This window comes from Schistocerca nitens, chromosome 6, assembly GCF_023898315.1.
Source record: "Schistocerca nitens isolate TAMUIC-IGC-003100 chromosome 6, iqSchNite1.1, whole genome shotgun sequence".
Classification (NCBI taxonomy): domain Eukaryota; kingdom Metazoa; phylum Arthropoda; class Insecta; order Orthoptera; family Acrididae; genus Schistocerca; species Schistocerca nitens.
In genome coordinates, this window is record NC_064619.1 from 686,607,363 (window position 1) to 686,633,200 (window position 25,838).

The window sequence follows — 25,838 nt, forward strand, 5'->3', positions numbered from 1 at the left end:
CGACGTAACCAGTTTAAGTCGTGTATCTGTACTCTGCTGTTATTAAGTTCCTTAGATTTTCTTACAAATAAAAATTGCTCGTAATGTACGTTCTCGTCACTGAATTTAAGAAAACGTTCAGGTTTGTGCGAGAATTTGTTTGTCTGTGTCACTTCGTACTTCAACTTGCGTAGCTTTTCAGCTTTTAAGTCGCGTAGCTTTTCGAATTTTAAGTCGCGTAGTCTCTGTAAATTGCTCACATTATACGCGCTACGTGACTCTGACAAATGCTCGCAACGTGGCAGATTCTGTGACGTATTGGTGACTGAAATAGTTGTTAATTCTGTTACTTTAATATTTTCGTCAATTTGGTTGTTCTGGCGTTCACTTTTATTATTGACTTCCGTATTCAGAGTGTGTGAAATTTCCACTGACTCTAAATTAAACTCGTCGTGTATCTGTACTGCGTTTTTAGGGCATTGTTCAGTGACTGCATTAATTTCGTGTATCTGTGTTGCGTATGCTGAACATTGTTCAGTAACTGCATTAATTTCGACTTTCTGTGATTCTGTTGTACCTACACGTGCACTACTTAATTCTTGTGCAACAGTGCCAACTTCATTATTACTGTTACTAGCACAAGCTTTAGTATTCACACGTAATGGTTCTTTAATGTCCTGACATTGCACGGTAACAGCTGTACTCTGTTCACTAACTTGTTTGTTCCGTTCGTTAAGGTTGTCTTGTTTTTCGTTCGCCAGATTGAAACTTTCATTAATTGTTTCGCTAAGTTGTTTGAAATGGTTATCGAAACTTTCATTAAGTCTGTCGTACGTTTCATTCGTCTGTTTGAAACTTTCATTAAGTTTGTCGTATGTTTCACTCGTCTTTTTGAAACTTTCATTAAGTTGATTAAACATTTGTTGCAAGAATGCTATATGTTCAGCAGTAAGACAAGTGGTTGAAACGCACTGACTGTTAGTGAACGCAGGATTATCATCCTTACACTGCGTGTCACTGGTACTATTGATGAAGTCATTTAATTCGGTTGTTTCGTTCATAATACCTCGCGATACACTATTCACAGTCTTTCGCGGCATTTTCACAATAGTCACAATAAATCACAAAACAAATAAACACAATGCAAAAGCAACAAACAAAATACAAGAGAGCAACGAATTGCCGATGATCTGAGGAAAGAAAGTCACAAATTAGTAAAAGCGTTGCGCCAAATTATAATTATATTTAAGCAAATAAGAGCAGATATCTGACTGTTTTTCAAAAGATTCTCACGAAATACGATCCTGGACCGGGTGTCGCCAAGTGTAACCTCCCCACAACATTTTCTAAAAAATATAACTATATTTATTAGTAATTGAGCCACAGCTAAGTATAACCTTCCCACAGAATATTAATGGCAAAGACAATTAAACAAAAATTAGCAATCTGACACAAGTATAAGTTCTCCACACAAAATGTAAGATAATCCCATGATAATGAAACTACAGTGATAATCAAAACTCAACTTAACCGAAATGTCGGTCTTTGTGGCCCTGTTCGAAATCAGGATTAATTTCTTACCTTAGTATAACTGCATGTGAAATATCTGCTCTTATTCTGCGCCACGAGGAGATGCATCGCAATAATTAAATTTTTTTTTTTTTTTTTTTGAAGTTAACTGAAAATTTTCTTTAAAGGAAATGGAAGGAATTCGAATCATTGTTTAGTTAAAAATTGCTTTTGAAATCAGATTATTATTGGGGCGATTTGAAAATTAATTACAACGAATATAGATTAGATTATGTGATGAGCGCAAAGCTGCATGATTATTTATTTAAATAAATTATACCTCGTCCTGAATCTCGTCCATTGCGATGCCGACGCCCGCCGACTGCTCTCCGCTACTGCTAGCAACCGACTCCAAGCACTACTGAGGAGTGACTGCTGCACACTGACTGACTGACTGCTCGCTACTGCGAGTCGAGCGCAACTGCTCTGGTCAGAGATTCTACAATGTCTCAGCATCGCTGCCGCACAACATACGTGTTTCAGTATTTCAAGGAATCTTTCATGACTTCAAAGTGTGTCTTCCATGTGTGAAAAAAGTTGTCTTCTATTCACAGTAGTGAGTCGGTTTGCTATCAATCCAAATGAATAACAGACCATTCAAAGTCGTCACACTCCCAGCCAATAGGTTTTATCCAATACTGTTAGAGTTATCTAGACTTTATATTGCATCACGTTTAAATATGTTCCAACCTCATGCGTCAAGTATTCTCAGCGCTGATGTCGTGTGTGCGATAGTGGATTGACAACATTTGGAAGTAGTTATATGCTGTTCTAGTCAACTATTTTCTAAATCAATTGCATTTCCTTGCCATCACTTCCTTATTCAGGCGAATTTACACTGCGTTGCACTTTACACTTTGCACAATTACTGTCGATATAATAATAGAGTGGACTTTGCCATCAGGAAAGATAATTTGTTCTACTTTAAATTGTTTCAAAAAACCATTTCAAGCTGTTTAGCAACACGGTGAGCATTACGCACCATCTTTCTACACATTATTTTTCAAAAAGAGGCTAAGTGATGGAGCAGAGGAGGTGGCAGAGTTCAAGTTCATTATTTCGTTTAAAGTGTGCTTACTTTACGTTTTTCTATTTGTGAGTTAGCCAACAGTCCGGGTACACCACACCCGTTGCTCCCAGCAGGGCTACAAGGACTGTTTTTTTACACGTTTTGCGAGTGAACAGAAATGTTGGTACGACTAATCAGGTTCACGCAAATCAGCTATCTATTTGCTATGCCAGTTATAACAACGACACGAAAAATAAGTGTATCCTATTATAGGTCATAAAAGGCGACAGTTATTGAGCTACATGAAAAGAAAACGTAAATTAATCACAAAGTACGGCGTGCACACACGTTATTCAACATGTAAACGACACTACAGAAGTTCGGATTTAGGTTATGACATGTTCGACATGCCTGCCGTCATTGGCGATTATGTGGCGCAGACGAAATTCTGCATGACTCACTGAAGCGTCCGAATATCGATGCTGTCGATGAACTCCTGAATGGTTGTTTTCAGCTCAGCATTGGTTTTGGGATTATTACTGTACACCTTATTTTTATATTTTTAATATAGCCCCACGATAAGGAGTCACATGTGTTCAGATACGGAGAATATGACGGCCAATCGAAGCCAAAGCAGCCGGCCGGAGTGGCCGAGCGACTCTAGGCGCTACAGACTGGAACCGCGCGACCGCTACGGTCGCAGGTTCGAATCCTGCCTTGGGCATGGATGTGTGTGATGTCCTTAGGTTAGTTAGGTTTAAGTAGTTCTAAGTTCTAGGGGACTGACGACCTCAGAAGTTGAGTCCCATAGTGCTCAGAGCCATTTGAACCATTTTTGAAGCCAAGGCCAGTGGCCTCTTGGTACCACAGAGAGAGAATATGGTCCCCAGTGTGCTCCTCCAGGACATCAAACTCTTTCCTGCCTCGATGTCGTCGAGCTCCGCCTTGCATGAACCATACCTTGTCGCAATCAGTGTTACTTTGGATAATGAGAATTAAATCATCTTCCAAAACCTTCACGTACCTTTCGGTAGTCACCTTGCCATCAAGGAATATCGCACCGATTATGGATACTGCACACCACACAGTCACCGGTTGAGGGTGAAGAGACTTCTCGATCACTAAATGCGGATTGTCAGTCCCCTAAATGCGCCAATTTTGTTTATTGACGAACCCAACCAAATGAAAGTGGGCTTCGTCGCTAAACCAAACCATATACGTAGTTTGGAACTTAAATAGTGGCAACTATTTATTCATAACCGATACAGAGGAGTTACATGTCTGCCCCTGTGACTGTCCTTCAGAGTAGTCACCAGAGTTGTGTATAACCCGTTGCCAGTGATGTGGAAGGCGTAGCATACCGTTAGCAGAGCCTGTTCTGTTGATGGTGCGAATTGAGCGGTCTAGAGTTATGGTGATTCTGCTGTACGACTGTGATGGTGTTGTCCTAACGCATTTCGTTCATCCACGGCAGACCGTCAATGCACAGTATTACTGCTCGTTTCAGCTTTGCGAAAGAAGCGGCGACACTTTCCGCACAACACGCCCATCATTTTGCACGACAATGCGCGGCCGCACACAGTGTAAGCTGTGGCTGCTCTGTTCGGTCGATGGGACTGGGAAGTACTGTACCATCCGCCATACTCCCCGGATTTAAGTCCTTCTGACTTTGATTTGATTCCGAAGTTGAAGGAATCACTTCATGGCATTCGCTTCAGAACTGTTCCAGAGATTCTATAGGCAGCAGACCGCTCCATTCGCACCATCAACAGAACAGGCTCTGCTGACGGTATACTACGCCTTCCACATCGCTGGCAACGGGTTCTACACAGAGCTGGTGACTACTCTGAAGGACAGTAACATATGCAAACCTGTAACTCTTTTCTATCGGTTGTAAATAAATAGTTGCCACTATTTAAGTTCCGACCCTCTTACAGATACTAATTCCCATCATGCCCCGCGGCCAACCGTGCAGTTTGAATATCCTAATGCAAAACGCTCAGTAGTTATGAAGATTTTATTTCATGTAGTTCAATAATTGTAACCCTGCATTTTCAAATATTGCATTACTTCGCGTTACTTTATAAATTAGTGGGTGTAATCCCTGTGTACAACACATGGACAAAAATGCTGAAACACAGAAATTCATGCCCGAATGTAAATGCAGATTCTATCCAAGCCTGTAGGTTGCGCTGTTGTATTTGACCACGAACAGCTGATGTGCAATGTCGTCAACACGTTACAAATGGTGGTGGGAGGAAAGTGAGTAAGAACGCTGGCAAATTCTTGGTGCTCGTGTGGTTGGTGCTTCCGCAAACATGGTAGCTAAGTGTCTGGTGCTAAGATAAGCCGACTCCTAAAGAGGCATAAAATCGAATCGGTCTTCAGGCGTCTAGCAAAAATTCGACAACTCTTGAGGCCCTTGAAAGACGACGTAGGCCTCAGAACGCCAGGAGTATATAAAATACCATGTGGGTGTGGACAGTTCTATATCGGACCGACTGTGCGTACCATTGAACAGCGATGTGTAGAACACGAGAGATGTTTTCGTCTACGGTACCCAGTGAAATCAGACGTAGCATGGCATGCATTAGGAAACGGTTTTGTATTGCATTCGACGAGACATCTGTTATCACACGGACTAACAGTTTTTAGCATAGTGTAATAAAAGAAGCGATAGAAATAAAAATTTGTGACAACAATAAAGACGGCGAGCTGCAGCTAACAAGGGAACCTCCCCATCGCACTCCCCCTCAGATTTAGTTATAAGTTGGCACAGTGGATAGGCCTTGAAACACTGAACACAGATCAATCGAGAAAACAGGAAGAAGTTGTGTGGAACTATGAAGAAAATAAGCAAAATATACAAACTGAGTAGTCCATGCGCAAGACAGGCAACATCAACGACGGTCTGAGCTCAGGAGCGCCGTGGTCCCGTGGTTGGCTTGAGCAGCTGCGGAACAAGAGGTCAGTCGGCTCTCAGCCGTGGCAGCGTGCGGACGGCCCCGCGCGCCGGCCAGTGCTCCGCTGCAGGCGTTGTTTACTTTCGCGTCGTAGCTTTAAGGCTTGCGTCCGTCCACCGTGAACAACATGTCGAGCGCTTACCGCCGTGCGACCCTTAAAGTTTCCTTCCCAGCTGAACATGCGCGACCTCGTGCACATGAAGTTGAAACGTTCATACGTGAAGAAGTTCGTTTAGATCCTAACCACGTTATCGGAATCCATTTTTCGATCACGAGTAGTGTCGTTCATATTAAAATGACAAACACCGAGGTGTGTGAAGATGTTATTCGCCGCCATGCCAATGGACTTAAGTTCAAATACTCTGATGGTCACGTCGGAGCTGTAACACTTGAACTCGCAGAGTACGGTCAACGCACGATTAGGGTGTTTGAACTACCTTTTGAAGTGCCGAAGGACGAAGTTGTCTCTGCGTTACAACCATACGGTAACGTCATCGGTTACGTAGAGGAAAAATGGCAAACCTTCACGACCTACCATATCCTTAATGGTGTGCGTCAGGTCAAAATTGAACTGAAAAAACATATTCCATCATACCTGACCATTGGCGGGGTGCGAGCCATTGTCATGTACGACGGCCAACCCCGAACATGTGCGGGTTGTGGACAAGAAGGCCACGTCAGATCCGCCTGCATGCGACGCCGCCTGGTCCAGACGCCGGTCGGCGAGGAAGCGTCCCCAGCGGTGATGACTCAGATCCCTGTCACATACGCCAAGGTTGCCCAAGAAGGTAGCACGTCTACACAGAGTCTTCCTGCTCCGTTGACATCGTCTGATCAGGTAGATGCAACCGCTCCTGAGATTCCTTCTGAGGTGCCCCAGACGCCAGATCCTAACCTGCCGAATCATCGCAGCACTGTGACTGAAAATGCTACTGAGATGGACGTTGATCCGGGAGTGGTACCTACTTCTGCTTTCCTTCAGACTGGTCCGGAGTCAGACGAAAGCCACCCGCAATCGGACTCTGAACGACTTGTTCGAAAACAAGGGTCGACACGAAAGAGAAAGAAACGTAGCCGTACACCCCTTGATGAATCCATTCTACGGATGGATACCAGGGATGCAGACCCGAAGATGGACGACAAACCGCTCTTTGATGACCAAAAGTCTGATGCGAAAGACCCGCCACAGGCGACCACTGGCAACGAACACCCCTCCTTACTGACGCCGTCGCCCCCACAGGTCGACGTTGAAGAGAGCCTATCCGATGGGACGAAAACTACGTCTCCACGTGGATGACGTGCACAGCCGATGCCCTACCGCAGTATCAGTCTCCTGGGCAGACGACGTGGAGATCGAAGGGACTGGGGTGGACGCTGCTGATGATGGGGCACCCCCATCGGTTGCGCCCGCGCCCGCAAACTCTCCACAATAGCAGCCTCTTCAGCGGACCGGCAAGATCGACGACCTCTCGCTCCTGAAGAGGAAGCCCCACCTGTGCCTGTGGGACTCCAACACCAGCATTATCGTGTCGCAACGATTAACCTCGCGACCATTCGTGCGCCCCACAAACTAGCGCTGCTCCGCGATATGATTTATGATGCGGACATAGATATTGCGCTTTTTCAGGAAGTGCATGTCGCCGATTTTTCACCACCACATGGCTTCACGGTGCATCTTTCTCCCGCTTCGGACACCGGTAGTGGTGTTGCCATCATCTTACGCGAAGGTCTTCCTGCCGAAGATGTCCTATACCTCCCCAGCGGCAGAGGTATGGCTCTTACTCCCTTTGGTGTACGCATCATCAACATTTATGCGCCGTCGGGCTCCAGCTACCGTCGTGAACGCAATGCCTTCTTCGCGAATGAAAATGGTTCAAATGGCTCAGAGCACTATGGGACTCAACATCTTAGGTCATAAGTCCCCTAGAACTTAGAACTACTTAAACCTAACTAACCTACGGACATCACACACACCCATACCCGAGGCAGGACTCGAACCTGCGACCGTAGCAGTCCCGCGGTTCCGGACTGCAGCGCCAGAACCGCTAGACCACCGCGGCCGGCTTTCGCGAATGAAGTCAAACCCCTTTTTATGGGACCACACGATGACTGGGTCATGGGTGGAGACTTCAACTGCACCCAGCGACCTCAGGATCAATTGCCGCGTCACTCTCCATGCGCAGCTCTGGAAACAGTCGTCACGCGGCTACAATTTGTCGACACGTTCACGGTGATCTTTTGGGCTTTACGTACTACACTGCGCACTCCTCTAGCCGACTGGATCGCATCTACATCTCGCGATCCCTAATTCAACACACTCGACAGGCTGAAATCTGGCCTGTTGCTTTCTCAGACCATGAGGCTTACTTCTGTGATGTTGTTCTCACAAGACAGGCAGTATGGCACGGACGTGGTTTATGGAAACTGAACACGGCACTTCTTAATTCACCTGACTGTCGACTTCTAATAGAAGACACTTGGATCACATGTAATAGACGCCGACCCACGTATCCGTCTACCATATCCTGGTGGATCCAGTGTGCAAAACCTGCACTTCGAAAAACTTTAATCCGGTATGGCAAAGATGTTGTCGCCTGGAGGAAGAGCACTATGGACTTTTACTACAGGATCCTACGAGAATGCTCCACGATGCCAGCCTCCCCTGAGCGCCATACAAGGATGAACCAAGCTAAGGCCCAAATCTCCAATCTCATGCGACGGCATTTGGAAGAAGCGATAGTACGATCTCGTACTGCTGATCGCATGCCTCATGAACATCCGTCGATGTACCATATCATCCAAGAACGACAAAATCGACGCCGAAAATTGATTCGCGTCCTAACGGATCAAGAAGGGCGTCGCTACGTAACCCAATCTGCAATAGGGAATGTGCTTCACGCCCACTACCGGCAGCTCTACGCCGCAATTCCACATTCCCCAGAGTTGATCGAGCAAGTCTTACAGCTCAACTTCGGTGGTATCCCAGGAGATGCGGCGATTGACTTGATGTCGGAGGTGACTGATGAGGAAGTCCGCGATGCGATCCGGGCAGGAACCATCAATCGCTCCCCGGGACCCGACGGTCTTCCCCTCGAATTTTATCGCACCTTCCGTGATTTGTTAGAGTCCACCTTCACCTACATCTGTCGGGAACTGATGTCTCCGGAAGTACCTGTGCCGGACGCTTTCATGGAAGGAATTATTACTCCTGTACATAAACCGCACGGTGGCAACAATGTCAGTGATTATCGGCCCATCACCCTCCTTAACAGTGATATGAAAATCTTCACTCGCCTTTTGGCAGCACGACTTAAAAACGTTGCCCGATATGTTGTGTCGCCAGACCAAGCACCTTTGGGAGAATATAATAATATTCGCACGGCTTTATGCCGCTACAGGGATATGATCGCCGTTACCCAGGCACAACGCCTCTCTGGGGCACTTGCGTCTTTGGACTTAAGTCAAGCTTTTGATAGGGTTGACCATTCGTTCCTTACGGCCGTTCTCCACCACATGGGTTTCCCGGTCGCCGTTATCACGGTAGTGATGCGCCTTCTGCGGGGTGCCTCATCCAGGATTATGTACAATGGCAGACTCACTCCACCGATAATAATAGGTCGATCCGTACGTCAAGGTTGCCCTCTATCAGCAATTTTGTACGCCTTTTCCTTGGAATCCTTGCTATGTGGACTAAGACAACGTTTGGTAGGGTTGTCCATAGATCGCTACCGATTCTGTTGCACGGCCTATGCTACGATGTAGTCATCTGTTTACGTAATGCCGACGAAGTTCGAGCTGTTTTGACGTGGGTAGCGACTTATGGTGAGGCGTCGGGTAGCTCTTTAAACGTACGTAAGTCACAAGTTATGTTCATTGGCACGGGACTTCCCGTGGAGTGCGTTACACCTCTCACCACCGTTGATACCATTCGTTGTTTGGGAATAGATTTTTCATCTGATCTGCGGCGTTCAGCCACCATCAACTGCCGACGCCTCCTTTTAATGATCAGAGCAGGTCTTATGGACCATCGCCTTCGATCCCTAGGTATTCTCCAACGAGCTCGATATGTCAATACATATATCGCATCCCGAGTTCCCCATGTACCGCAAGTTCTACCTTTCCCGCTTACTGTGGCACGTCGCATGTTGGCAGCGATGGCATCTTTCGTCAGCTCTGGGCTGTTGTTCAAAGTTAACTATGCAACCCTTACTCTTCCCCGTGAACGAGGTGGGATAGGTCTGTTTCACCTGCCGGACAGAGCTCGCGCCCTATTTGTCAGCTCCCAGATGGCGGTATGGACACGTTGCCCAACGAGCCTCACTGGTCTCCTCTTGTCGGCATATTCGCCGGTCTCACTGTCAGCCCCAGTGATGATCTCGGATGTTCCGGCCCAGTTCCATTATATACGGTACTTCTTTCTGGAACTCAGTTATCTACGCCTCACCTTACCAAGACAGCTTTTACTCAAGACAAAGGCAGTATACAATGTCCTCCAATTACGTCGTCCACCTAACCTGATTGAACAAAAGTTCCCCCAGGTTGACTGGCGTCATGTATGGCGCGCGGTGTTCGCCTGTTACCTTGACACGAATGTTCAATCTGTCTGGTACCTAACTGTCAATGGTAAGCAAATTAACCAATTTCGCCTTCATCGTATCCACCTCGCCCAATCACCTCTATGCTCCACGTGTGGAGTTCCAGACAATGATGAACATCGGTTTGTTTGGGGATCGGCGGCGGAGGTTTCGCACTTGGTTCGACGTATTGTGGCTTTTCTAACGCGGGACATTCCGGATCGGATTACTCCCCTTTCATTATTATTTCCGGAACGTGACTATTTTCCTCGGACAAAGACCAATGCTGTGAACTGGATTCGCGGACATGCCATTCACTACTTATTTGGACAAACTGTAGACTCTGTACTCGATTTTTGGACATACCTCAATGACCGTCATTATGTCGTTGTCCGTCACCCAAAATACAGACAATTTTTCTCGAACTTCCTTGGGAGTGCTTTCCACGAGCAGCCTCGCAGCTGGAATGTGTTAAGCCAAGAGAGAAGAAGGTTTCCTGTTTGAACCAATGAACATTTCTGAACAATTGTACGGAACACATCAATTTCGAGAAGACGTGACTCAACATATTACCAGCGGGGCGCAGAAGGCCTCTGATCAATTACACACAAAAATAAAAAAAATAAATAAATAAAAAAACAAATAAATAAATATAAAACAAAAAAATTAAAATAAAATTCAGAAAAAGGAAGATTTTGTTTTGTTTGTAAGGATAGCCCTAACCTTGATTTCCCATATTTCCCCTGGTATATAGGCAGCTCTCTGGGTTAGGATTAGTCAGGAGCCAACGCCTGAAGTGGCGCAGATTTTTTTGTTATAGGATGAAAAGTGGTGGTGGCACTTGTTTTTTAGTTCCATTAAAAAAACAAAATAAAAAAATGAAAAAAAAATAAAAAAATAAAAAAGGGGTAGCGTTAAAAAATAATAAAAAAGAGGTCCTTGGTTCAAGTCTTCCCTCGAGTGAAAAGTTTAATTTTTTATTTTCAGACAATTAAGAAAGTTCAGGCACTCACACATATTCAACTTGGCTCTCCAAAATTCCAGGACATGTTCAGATTTGCTTGTACATACGCAGGATTTGACGGTCTACACACGGAAAAATTTGAAAACGTTGAAAACATATGTTTTGACAGAGCACAGGGAAAACTGTGTGACTGTGAAACTGTTGCATTCATTTGATGCAGTTTATGTCACAAACTCTTATGTTTTCATCACTTTTTTGGGAGTGATTATCACATCCACAAGAAAACCTAAATCGGGCGAGGTAGAAGAATCTTTTTACCCATTCGCCAAGTGTACAAGTTAGGTGGGTCTACAACAGATTCCTGTCATGTGACGCACATGCCGTCACCAGTGTCGTATAGAATATATCAGACGTGTTTTCCTGTGGAGGAATCGGTTGACGTATGACCTTGCGATCTAATGTTTTCGGTTCCCATTGCAGACGCGCGTCCTTTCGTCTACTAATCGCACGTTTTTGCCGTGCGGTAGCAAAACACCGTCACTTAACTTATTACAGTGAACAGAGACGTCAATGAACGAACGGACAGATCATAACAGTTTTTTTTTTTTTTTTTTTTTTTTTTGTCATCAGTCTACTGACTGGTTTGATGCGGCCCGCCACGAATTCCTTTCCTGTGCTAACCTCTTCATCTCAGAGTAGCACTTGCAACCTACGTCCTTAATTATTTGCTTGACGTATTCCAATCTCTGTCTTCCTCTACAGTTTTTGCTCTCTACAGCTCCCTCTGGTACCATGGAAGTCATTCCCTCATGTCTTAGCAGATGTCCTATCATCCTGTCCCTCCTCCTTATCAGTGTTTTCCACATATTCCTTTCCTCTCCGATTCTGCGTAGAACCTCCTCATTCCTTACCTTATCAGTCCACCTAATTCTCAACATTCGTCTATAGCACCACATCTCAAATGCTTCGATTCTCTTCTGTTCCGGTTTTCCCACAGTCCATGTTTCACTACCATACGATGCTGTACTCCAGACGTACATCCTCAGAAATTTCTTCCTCAAATTAAGGCCGGTATTTGATATTAGTAGACGTCTCTTGGCCAGAAAACACTTTTTTGCCATAGCGAGTCTGCTTTTGATGTCCTCTTTGCTCCGTCCGTCACTGGTTATGTTACTGCCTAGGTAGCAGAGTTCCTTAACTTCATTGACTTCGTGACCATCAATACTGATGTTAAGTTTCTCGCTGTTCTCATTTCTACTACTTCTCATTACCTTCGTCTTTCTCCGATTTACTCTCAAACCATACTGTGTACTCATTAGACTGTTCATTCCGTTCAGCAGATCATTTAATTCTTCTTCACTTTCACTCAGGATAGCAATGTCATCAGCGAATCGTATCATTGATATCCTTTCACCTTTTATTTTAATTCCACTCCTGAACCTTTCTTTTATTTCCATCATTGCTTCCTCGATGTACAGATTGAAGAGTAGGGGCGAAAGGCTACAGCCTTGTCTTACACCCTTCTTAATACGAGCACTTCGTTCTTGATCGTCCACTCTTATTATTCCCTCTTGGTTGTTGTACATATTGTATACGAGGTGTGGCTAGAAAAAAACCGGACTAGTACTGGTGAAACAATAAAACGAATGCAATAAGGCTGAAAGTCACGTGGCCTGTCACGTCACTCTCGCTCCGCCTACTGCTCGAGTTTCATCTGCCTCCTGCACTCAGTCTGCCCGTGGCGTCTGTTTTAAGTAGTTGACGTTTTGTCTGTGCGTCGGAAAATGTTGAGTGTACAGAAAGAACAGCGTGTTAACATCAAATTTTGTTTCAAACTAGGAAAATCTGCAAGTGAAACGTTTGTAATGTTACAACAAGTGTACGGCGATGATTGTTTATCGCGAACACAAGTGTTTGAGTGGTTTAAACGATTTAAAGATGGCCGCGAAGACACCAGTGATGACACTCGCACTGGCAGACCATTGTCAGCAAAAGATGATGCAAACATTGAAAAAATCGGTAAACTTGTTCGACACTTTCCTTGTCAACTCCTGTTAACTCAGACACTGCTCTGATTGTTAAACGGAGATCTTGTCGAACAAGTTTACCGATTTTTTCAATGTTTCCATCAGTTTTTGCTGACAATGGTCTGCCAGTGCGAGTGTCATCACTGGTGTCTTCGCGGCCATCTTTAAATCGTTTAAACCACTCAAACACTTGTGTTCGCGATAAACAATCATCGCCGTACACTTGTTGTAACATTACAAACGTTTCACTTGCAGATTTTCCTAGTTTGAAACAAAATTTGATGTTAACACGCTGTTCTTTCTGTACACTCAACATTTTCCGACGCACAGACAAAACGTCAACTACTTAAAACAGACGCCACGGGCAGACTGAGTGCAGGAGGCAGATGAAACTCGAGCAGTAGGCGGAGCGAGAGTGACGTGACAGGCCACGTGACTTTCAGCCTTATTGCATTCGTTTTATTGTTTCACCAGTACTAGTCCGGTTTTTTTCTAGCCACACCTCGTGTATGACCCGTCTCTCCCTATAGCTTACCCCTACTTTTTTCAGAATCTCGAACAGCTTGCACCATTTTATATTGTCGAACACTTTTTCCAGGTCGACAAATCCTATGAAAGTGTCTTGATTTTTCTTTAGCCTTGCTTCCATTATTAGCCGTAACGTCAGAATTGCCTCTCTCGTCCCTTTACTTTTCCTAAAGCCAAACTGATCGTCACCTAGCGCATTCTCGATTTTCTTTTCCATTCTTCTGTATATTATTCTTGTAAGCAGCTTCGATGCATGAGCTGTTAAGCTGATTGTGCGATAATTCTCGCACTTGTCAGCTCTTGCCGTCTTCGGAATTGTGTGGATGATGCTTTTCTGAAAGTCGGATAGAATGTGCCAGACTCATATATTCTACACACCAACGTGAATAGTCGTTTTGTTGCCACTTCCCCCAATGATTTTAGAAATTCTGATGAAATGTTATCTATCCCTTCTGCCTTATTTGACCGGAAGTCCTCCAAAGCTCTTTTAAATTCCGATTCTAATACTGGATCCCCTATCTCTTCTAAATCGACTCCTGTTTCTCCTTCTATCACATCAGACAAATTTTCACCCTCATAGAGGCTTTCAATGTATTCTTTCCACCTAACTGCTCTCTCCTCTGCATTTAACAGTGGAAATCCCGTTGCACTCTTAATGTTACCACCGTTGCTTTTAATGTCACCCAAGGTTGTTTTGACTTTCCTGTATGCCGAGTCTGTCCTTCCGACAATCATATCTTTTTCGATGTTTTCACATTTTTCCTGCAGCCATTTCGTCTTAGCTTCCCTCCACTTCCTATTTATTTCATTCCTCAGCGACTTGTATTTCTGTATTCCTGATTTTCCCGGAACATGTTTGTACTTCCTCCTTTCATCAATCAACTGAAGTATTTCTTCTGTTACCCATGGTTTCTTCGCAGCTACCCTCTTTGTACCTATGTTTTCCTCCCCAACTTCTGTGTTGGCCCTTTTTAGAGATGTCCATTCCTCTTCAACTGTGCTGCCTACTGCACTATTCCTTATTGCTGTATCTATAGCGTTAGAGAACTTCAAACGTATCTCGTCATTCCTTAGTACTTCCGTATCCCACTTCTTTGCGCATTGATTCTTCCTGACTAATGTCTTGAACTTCAGCCTACTCTTCATCACTACTATATTGTGATCTGAGTCTATATCTGCTCCTGGGTACGCCTTACAATCCAGTATCTGATTTCGGAATCTCTGTCTGACCATGATGTAATCTAATTGAAATCTTCCCGTATCTCCCGGCCTTTTCCAAGTATACCTCCTCCTCTTGTGATTCTTGAACAGGGTATTCGCTATTACTAGCTGAAACTTGTTACAGAACTCAATTAGTCTTTCTGCTCTTTCATTCCTTGTCCCAAGCCCATATTCTCCTGTAACCTTTTCTTCTACTCCTTCCCCTACAACTGCATTCCAGTCGCCCATGACTTCATCATAGCTTTGCGAAAATAAAAAATTAATCTATTCACTCGAGGTAAGACTTGAACCAAGGACATCTCATTCCGCAGCTGCTCACGCTAACCACGGGACCACGGCGCTCCTGAGCTCACGTTCTCCTTGATGCTGCCTATCTTGCACATGGACATCGCAGTTTGTATATTTTGCCTATTTTTTTTTTCATAGTTCCACACAACTTCTTCCTGTTTTCTCGATTGATCTGTGTTCAGTTTTTGAAGGCCTATCCACTGGGCCAACTTATAACTAGATCTGAGGGGGGTGCGATGGGGAGGTTTCCTTGTAAGCACAGCGTGCGACCCGGCTATCGGAAGGTTGAAGCGGGCGCGGCGGCCGCACAACGCAAACATTACCGGCCATATATCGTGCCGGACCAGGTACCAGTGCCATCCCGAAAGGCAGCTCGGCTATATAAGGACGGCAGCAGCAACCAGAAGACAGTCACCATTTGACAACGGCAGAGGAGTACTCGGCCGAAAGCTCGTGCATTTTAAACCACTTGACGAGGCTGGAAGCCCGAGAAACCTTTATTTTTGGCTATGTTGTTCACTCTCATTTGCAAATGTTTCAATACATGTACATCTTCTTCCCGCCAACGAACCGTGGACCTAGTCGTCGGTTGGGAGGCTTGCACGCCTCAGAGATAGACAGCCGTGCTGTAGATGCCAGCACAACAGAGGGGTGTTGTTGAGAGGCCAGACAAATTTGAGGGGCAGCAGCCTTTGAGTAGTTGCAGGGGCAACAGTCTGGTTGATTGACTGGTCTGGTTCAAAAATGGTTCAAATGGCTCTGAGCACTATGGGACGTAACTGCTGAGGTCATCAGTCCCCTAGAACTACTTAAACCTAACTAACCTAAGGACACCACACACATCCATGCCCGAGGCAGGATTGGAACCTGCGACCATGGCGGTAGCGTGGTTCCAGACTGTAGCGCCTAGAACCGCTCGGCCACTTCGGCCGGCGACTGGTCTGCCCTTGTAATATCAACTAAAAACGCCCCTGCTGTGCCGGTGTACTGTGAACGGCTGAAAGCATGGAAAAATTACAGCTGTAATTTTTTTCCCGAGGACATGCAGCTCCACTGTATGGTTAAATGATAATGGCGTCCTCCTGTGTAAAATACTCCGTAGGTAAAATAGTCACTCATTCGGATCTCCGTGCGGGGACTACTCAGGAGGAAGTTGTTATCAGGAGAAACCAAACTGGCATTCTATGGATCGGAGCGTAGAATGTTGGATCCTTTAATAATGCAGGTAGGTTAGAAAATTTATAAAGAGAAATGGGTAGGTTGGAGTTATGTATAGTAGACATTACTGAAGTGGTAGGAGGAATAGGACTTCTGGTCAGGTGAATACAGGGTTATAAATACAGACTTAATAGGGGTAATGCAGGAGTGGCTTTACTAATGAGTAAGAAAATAGGAAAGCGGTAAGCCACTAAGCACAGCACAGCGAACGCATTATCGCAGCCAAGATAGACACGAAGCCCACGCCTTCTACAGCAGTACAGGATTACATGGCAACTAGCTCCGCAGATGATGAAGATATTGGAGAAATGTATAGAGAAATAAAAGAAATTATTCAGATAGCTAAAGGAGACGAAAATTTAATTGTGATGAGGGATTGGGATTCGATAGTAGGAAAAGGAAGAGAACGAAAAGTAGTAGGTGAATAAGGACTGGGGGAAAGGAATGAAGGAGGAAGCCGCCTCGTAGAGTAGGTTTAAGAATCATGACAGAAGGCTGTATACGTGGAAGAGCCCTGGAGACACCAGAAGGTTTCAGATAGATTATACAGGGTGAGTCACCTAACATTACCGCTAGATATATTTCGTAAACCACATCAAATACTGACGAATCGATTCCACAGACCGAACGTGAGGAGAGGTGCTAGTGTAACTGGTTAAACAAACCATAAACAAATGCACGGAAGTATGTTTTTTAATACAAACTTACGTTTTTTTAAATGGAACCCCGTTAATTTTGTTAGCACATCTGAACATATAAACAATACGTAATCAGTGCCGTTTGTTGCATTGTAAAATGTTAATTACATCCGGAGATATTGTAACCTAAAGTTGACGCTTGAGTACCACTCCTCCGCTGTTCCATCGTGTGTATCGGAGAGCACCGAATTACGTAGGGATCCAAAGGGAACGGTGATGGACCTTAGGTACAGAAGAGACTGGAACAGCACATTACGTCCACATGCTAACACCTTTTTATTGGTCTTTTTTCACTGACGCACATGTACATTACCATGAGGGATGAGGTACACGTACACACGTGGTTTCCGTTTTCAATTACGGAGTGGAATAGAGTGTGTCCCGACATGTCAGGCCAATTGATGTTCAATGTGGTGGCCATCATTTGCTGCACACAATTGCAATCTCTGGCGTAATGAATGTCGTACACGCCGCAGTACATCTGGTGTAATGTCGCCGCAGGCTGCCACAATACGTTGTTTCCTATCCTCTGGGGTTGTAGGCACATCACGGTACACATTCTCCTTTAACGTACCCCACAGAAAGAAGTCAAGAGGTGTAAGATGCGTCCTCCACGTCCTATGACACTCCCGTCGAACATCCTGTCAAGGGTCAGCCTAGTGTTAATTGCGGAATGTGCAGGTGCACCATCATGCTGATACCACATACGTAGACGCGTTTCCAGTGGGACATTCTCGAGCAACGTTGGCAGATCATTCCGTAGAAACGCAATGTGTGTTGCAGCTGTTTGGGCCCCTGCAATGAAGTGAGGACCAATGAGGCTGTGGCTAAGCCATGTCTCCGCTGTATCCTTTCTTTCAGGAGTGCTAGTTCTGCAAGGTTCGCAGAAGAGCTTCTGTAAAGTTTGGAAGCTAGGAGACGAGATACTGGCAGAAGTAAAGCTGTGAGTACCGGGCGTGAGTCGTGCTTCGGTAGCTCAGATGGTAGAGCACTTGCCCGCGAAAGGCAAAGGTCCCGATTTCGAGTCTCGGTCGGGCACACAGTTTTAATCTGCCAGGAAGTTTCAAAGATAGGTACTGCCTACAGAAAAATTAAAGAGGCCTTTGGGACAAAGGGAAGCAGCTGTATCAATATCAAGAGCTCAGATGTTAAACCAGTCCTAAGCAAAGAAGGGAAAGGTGGAAGTAGTGTATAGAGGGTATGTACAAGGGAGATGATCATGAAAGCAATATTATAGAAAGGTAAGTGGACGTAGAAGAAGATGGGAGATATACTGCGAGAAGAATTTGACAAAGTTCTGGAAGATGTAATTCGAAACAATACCCCGGGAGGAGGCGACATTCTGCAGAACTACTGATAGCCTTGGGAGAGCCAGCCATGACACAGATCTTCCAACTGTGTGAGGAAATTGTATGAGACAGGCGAAATACCGTCAGACTTCAAGAAGAATGTGGTAAGTCCAAATCCAAAGGAAGCAGTTGCTGACAGGTGTGAAAATTACCGAACTGTCAGTTTAATAAGTTACGGATGCAAGAGACTAACACGAATTCTTTATAGGTGAATGGAAAAACTGCTAGAAGCCGAGTTCGGGGAAGATCAGTTTGGATCCCGAACAAATGAACACGCGAGGCAACACTGACCCTACGACTTATCTCAGAAGAGAGGTTAAGGAAAGGCAAACCTACGTTTATAGCATTTGTAGACTTTAGAAAAGCTTTTGACAAAGTTGACTGGATCACTATCTTTCAAATTCTGAAAGTGGCAGGGATAAAATACAGGGAACGAAAGGCTATTTACAATTTGTACAGAAACCATGTGGCAGTTATAAGAGTCGAGGGGCATGAAAGAGAAGCAGTAGTTGAGAAGGGAGTGAGACAGGGCTGTAACCTATTCCCGATGTTATTCAATCTGTACACTGAACAAGCATTAAAGGAAACAAAAGAAAAGTTTGGAGTAGGAATTAAAATCCTTGGAGAAGAAATAAAAACTTTGAGGTTTGACGATGACATAGTTATTCCGTCAGAGACAGCAAGGGACGTGGAAGAGCAGTTGAACGGAATGGACAGTGTTTTGAAAAGAGGATATAGAATGAACATCAACAAAAGCGAAACAAGAATAATGGAATGCAGTCGAATTAAATTGGGTGATACTAAGGGAATCAGTTAGGAAACGAGACACTTAAAGTAGTATTTGCTATTTGGGCAGCAATATAACTGATGATGGCCGAAGCAGTGGGGATATAAAATGTAGACTGGCAATGACAACAAAAGCGTTTCTGAAGAAGAGAAATCTGTTAACATCGAATACAGATTTCAGTTTTAGGAAGTCTTTCCTGAAGGTATTTGTCTGGAGTGTAGCCATGTATGGAAGTGAAACGCGAGTTATAAACATTTTAGATAAAAAGAGAATAGAAGCTTTCGATATGTGGTACTAGAGAAGAATGCTGAAGATTAGGTGGTTAGATCACGTAACTTATGAGGAAGTACTGAACAGAATTGGAAAGACAAGGCCAAAATCCCGGATAATAGGACACATTCTGAGACATCAAGGGATCACCAGTATAGTATTTGAGGGAAGAGTGGGGGGTGGGGGCAAAAGTAGCAGAGATGAATACAGTAAGTGAAAGTAAGTTGCCGGCCGTAGTGGCCGAGCGGTTCTATGCGCTACGGTCTGGAACCGCGCTACCGCTACGGTCGCAGGTTCGAATCCTGCCTCGGGTATGGATGTGTGTGATGTTCTTAGATTAGTTAGGTTTAAGTAGTTCTAAGTTCTAGGGGAGTGATGACCTAAGAAGTTAAGTCCCATAGTGCTCAGAGCTATTTGAACCAGTTTTGAATGTAAGTTGCAGTAGTTATTCGGAGATGAAGAGGCTCGTAGAGGATAGGGAAGCATGGAGAGCTGCATCAAACCAGTCTTCAGACTGAAGACCACAACAACAACAATATCCTCTTCTTCTTCTGCTTCTGTATTTAAAGTATGTCGTTTTTGAAGGACTCACGACTCACTTTCTGCGAACGGCCATTACATTATGAAACTTCATTGTGTAATTTTTGTGTGTTGTTTCTAAAGTCCCTGTTAAATGTATCAGATATGTTTCCAAATTTCAGTATTGTCTCCTCTGTAACTTTGTCTTACGCATATGCAGTATCACATTCCTGAAAATTGAAATGACTAACTTATTCTGCTACTGTTCTGTTCACTACCATTTCTGTTCCAGTAACAGGCATTGTTATAATTTTCTTTGTGGATATACTTATATTGTAGGGTTGGACTATTTTGTTTAGAACGTCCTTTGTCAGGTAATTCTGCTTCTCTTTTTAAATAGTGACGTCGTCTGTATATAAAATGTAAGTAGGCTGTTTAGGTTTTTTTATTGGTAACGCCACCTCAGTATGAAAATCACCGGCTGTGCCGTGTGCAGTCTGTGGCTGCTTTGCATTGTTGTAATACTCAACCATTGTAGTGTTAGGCAGCTGGCTGTGAACAGCGCGTAACGTTGCGCAGTTGGAGGTGAGCCGCCAGCAGTGGTGGATGTGGGGAGAGAGATGGCGGAGTTTTGTAATTTGTCATGATATCAAGGTAAATACATTGTTTGTTCTCTATTAATATCTTTCATTTGCTAACTATCCCTATCAGTAGTTAGTGCCTTCCATAGTTTGAATCTTTTATTTAGCTGGCAGTAGTGGCGCTTGCTGTATTGCAGTAGTGGGAGTAACCAAGATTTTTGTGAGGTAAGTGATTTCTGAAAAGTACAGGTTAATGTTAGTCAGGGCCATTCTCTTGTAGAGAATTTTGAAAGTCAGATTGCGTTGCGTTAACAAAATATTGTGTGCGGAAAGTCAGATTGCGTTGCGCTATAAATATTGTGTGTCAGGTTAAGCACAGTCTTGTATAAATTGTCAAAAGGGGATGTTTCATATGTCGACCCTTAGCCGAGGATACCTCACTGGAATCTTCTGATTTTTTCCTTGTAGTTTGTGTAATTAGTGTAGATTTTGTTTATTGCTAGCGCGTAATTATAGAGAGAATTTCCTTTGTAGTTGTAGTTTTTCATTGTTGTACAGTAAAACAGTTGTGGCATGCATGTAGATTTGCAGCAAGTATTTCGCAGCTGCGCTTGCAATTAACTAGATATTATTTTCAGTGCTATGTTAATGTGTTCTCTTATTTTTGCTCTTCAAATTGCGTTTTTTCTGTGTTGTCGTGTGAAATACTGTGACAATAATGGCGTGTGAAAAACGTAACACTAGGCTCCAAAGTAAATTGAGAAATGACAGCGAAGACGAAAGCAGTGTGTTAGCGCCATCGTGTAATGAATTAACTAATATTCAAAGTAGTAATTTGGTAATTGTGCATACGGAAATGGAGCAGGCGTCAAACAATGGTGTGGACAGCGAAACAATTAGAGAACAGGGAAGCATTATCGACCGATCGGTCGGCGACGGCTCGGCTCGGGAATCCGAAATGACACGACGCGATCTCGCAAATACTGTGGATTCGGGATTTGGGTCCTCTCCGTTTTCTCAAATAGGTCAAGACGCGTTTTCTGCTTGTCAAAATGTGAATGTTGCCGGTGAGAGTGCACTGCCAAAAGGCATGGAGAAGCAGATTCCGGACACTGATACATTGTTATTGCAATTAATACAACAAATGGGACAAATACAGCGGCAGTTAGACGGAATGGTGCAAAATCTTCAAAGGTTCGACACAATGGAAGAAAATCTTCAAAAGTTAGACACCACACTTGAACAAACACGTGAAGATTTGGCTACTGAGTTGCATCCCATTGAATCGAAATGTCGAGAAGTCTGTAATGACGTGAAAACACAAATTTGTGAGCGTTTCCAACCTGTTTTTTCGCGTCATGAAGATGCACTGCAGAGTCGCGAGGCAGCCATGAAAGAGCTGCAAACTGCTGTTCATGAAAATCATGAGACCTTGCAAGCTAGATTTGACTCAGTTGCATCTGCCGATTCGGTTGCGCAACTTGCAGGGGCTCAGGAGGGCTTAAAGGACACAGTAAATACTCTGAAACTTGGTTCAGAAAAACACACTGAGGAGATGTGTTCACTATCGGATAAAGTAGCCGAACTTTCAGATCAGTTCACTAATTTATCTACGAAGGTAGATGATAATCTGAATGACACAAAACCGGTAGTCTTTAATGACACAGAAAAGTGCGAACAAATTAGGAAATTCAATCAAAATCAAATCAATATACAGTACAAAAGAGAAATCCGGGAAGTACAAGATCAGTTGGCACAAGTAATACAAAAATTACAAATTTCAGAGGACACTCGCGCTCCAACACGGGAAGAGGGACTTAGAAATACGGAAAAGCCGCAACATAATAACACAGGGCATTTCGGAAGTTATGAAAGAGGTTGGCGGTGTGCGCCGAATTTTGAGATGGAACCGCCGACGCGACCTAGCAATGACCGATATGCTACTCGCCGACACAATGATTTTTACTATAAGCTGTTGGGAAAAAAAAAAAAAAAAAAAAGGGGGAGGCAGAAGGACTTCAGACGCAACAGTTCGGCGCGCGGTTGCGATTCCGGGAGAAATTCTCCACCACATGACCGACAAACGGGAAACTATGTAAACTGCCGACATAACGACAGACATGAATTTCATCGGAACTGGCGGGATTGTGGCAGAGCTGGGCCATCTCGTCGGGGCGAATTTGTGGAGGTTCGGTCTCCGAATCCCATTAACGACGCGCGCCAACAAAGCGGCAGGCACTGACCCGCACAGCAGGCAGACACCTGCGCCGGCTGGCTCCGAGAAAAATAACATTGACGCTAACCTTGAGAAAAATTCCAGTATTCTTTAACGACGTATACCGCATGTTAATTGCATTGTTCAAACTCTGAGTACTATGAAGAGCAAAGGTTTACACCACATTTCACATGTAAAACCGTTTATTGAAAGATAATCTGCTTTTTTTTAATGCAACATTTTGGTTTACTTGCAAATACATTATGGATTCAAGGTGCTTTCTGAGAGATACCATGTGACACAGTGGTTAGTTTATTTGACAGCTACACGACTATATCACGACGCTACTAATGTGTGACACAATTCACCTTGTTGCTTTTGCGGTGTATCTGTTTCATATCTGCACAATTTTTCTGTATTATTCTGAAAAGTAAAACATGTTTTAGTAGTAACTTTTGTGGTATAGCAACAATGAGACAGCCTTTTCCGTAGCACAACAATACGTTAGAGTACAGTACTTTCTTCATCACAACAATAAGCGTAATAACTAAGATATCTATACGCAAAGCATTTCACTTTTCTGTATCATGAGGTAAGTACATTGACTTCTGCAGAACTTAGATTTCGGAGGACGACAACTACGACACTTCCACAGAATTATCTTACAGCAAGACGCACATTTAGCGCTACAGGACACGCATTTGAGAGATTAATTTTGTACTTAAGCCATTTATTTTTCAAGATTTTTGAATTACAAAGAAAGTTTTCCGTGATACATTTCATTCCATTGCTGTAATCTGTAACACCTGAGGGTATAATTACATTTATCCTCAGGGGGGTACACACTTACTTTGTGTACCATGTGTTTGGCACGCACAAGGAGCCCTAGCTAATATGGTATTTGCTTATACAACTTTACACATCGGTACCATATTTCTCTAACACAAAATTACATAGCTATCTGATCATTTAACTGAGAGATAAACATTTTTTTTACTGCATTAGTAACAGATGTTTACGTAATTACACAGTTGAATAACTTCACACGTATGAAATTGCATTTTGTCAGTACTTTGTGAACTGTTCATACTTTTTTGGAACCATTGTGATACTATGAGAACTTTGAATGATGTATTTGGTATGGGATCATGATTTTTAAAGTACGTTTGAGGTAGATAACACTTTTGAAATGAGCAGAGAATTTTTTTTAGGTTTTAAAATATTCAGGAAGCTACGACGATTTTGAGATTTGGCTGAGGTTTTATGATGTTATGACGATGATGTGTATTATGCTGCTGAGGTATGTTTATGGTCAAGGAGCTGATGCTATATGAGTTATTTGATTATGTTATGTATTTATTAACAGGAAATATTGAAGAAGCGTCGACGAATTTGTATATGTGTAATAAGGTAAGGAGTAATGAATAGTGATTTAGGGCCTCTGACTTGTGAAGAAGTATGTTGGAAACCAAGAATCGTATTTTAGAATTATGAAATGTGTGTAAATGCGTGAATGTATCACAATGCCGACGAAAATTTTTTTTGGACGCTGTTATATTTATAGGATTTTGTTTCTACAGATTTGTAATCCAAATTCTTGACCTGTGAAATATTTTTATATGAGTCACTGTAGCGAAAACTGCTGTCGTAAATATTTCGTTAAGAAAGGTAAGTGACCTTGACGTAATGCGTTGTGGCGCGCAGCTGGGCCAGCCGCCCGGAGAAAAAGCCATTAGGTGGAGAAAAAAAGAGGCCATTATCCTCGCTTGACGTTCCTTTGTAGAAAGCATCGCAACATTTCACGGCTATTGTCGTGCTAGTTGAGAGAAATGCCATACGGCGACAGAAATGCCTAATGAAATGACGAGAAATATTTTTACATCTGCACACCTGATTACGACAAGCGTCTTTCTACGAGAGTTGAGAGAATTTCTAACTTATGAAATGTCACATGACTACTGAATGATTATTTTATGCTTTACTTTGTACATAGTTGCTTATTTCATTTGATATCTAGTTTCCAGCTGTGTTGCAGCATTGGTTTCATAAAAAAAAAAATTCATTTGCTAATGTGAACACTTTCTGTCAACAGATCTATTAAATAATTACTTTATGACCCACATTCTTCGAAAAAGGAGCTCTTGGAATGGAAAGAACAATAAGAAGGGACTAGTAACAGTTACTGCACACATAATTTTCTTTTCAAGTACATGGTAATATTTTTTTTACAATAAGTTGTTGTGGTGCACCACTTTAATTACTTAGACATTAAGATGTGATTATACATTTCCCTTATCTGCATTGTTATCTTTAGTGTACTATTTTTTCTGCTTGAGCTATGTCATATTTCGGTATAAGTTGCTGCTGTTTGCCAGGCATAGTGTTATTGAATTTGACTTTGTATTATTCTGTTAAGCCAGTTTTACTAATGATTTCTTGTTATTATTTGTTGCACATTGCCTTAGATTAGTTGTAATATTACAATTGCTTTGCTAATTTCTTAATACTGCTTGCTTCGCAAATCTGCGTTTTTTTTCATTGCTGTTTATATTATTTGTTTTATGTGATGCTGCATTGCCTCGTCCCTTGGTATATATATATATCTGAGCTCAGTAGATTTAAGTTAGATTAAGAGGGGGTAGACTATATAAGAAACTAACTATGATGAATTGGAAGCAATGCATTGACAAGGTATATAAAAAAAGATTTGGGCCTAAATGAGTATTGTACAATGAGCCATATTTATTTTGAAAGACTTATGGTTGGAATACAGAAAAGAGGTACAGATAGGACTTTTTGGGAATAATGATGAACACAGGGAGATCTCCAAGAACAAAAAAGGTTTTGTTCGCACAAAACTGCAGTACCAAAAGTTACACTGAAAACGATCCCTATCCTTTCCTTTTGTGTTATCTCACTATGTGTTTGTGTACTCTTTTATATTTGTGTTTCTCCTGTCTTTATGTGTTTAGCTAATAAGATTTATGTTGTATAATTTTTCAAATACTATGTTATTTACTTTGTAAAGATGTTTAGACATTTATCTGTTCTGTTTTAATGCTCATGTGTGATGTTGATA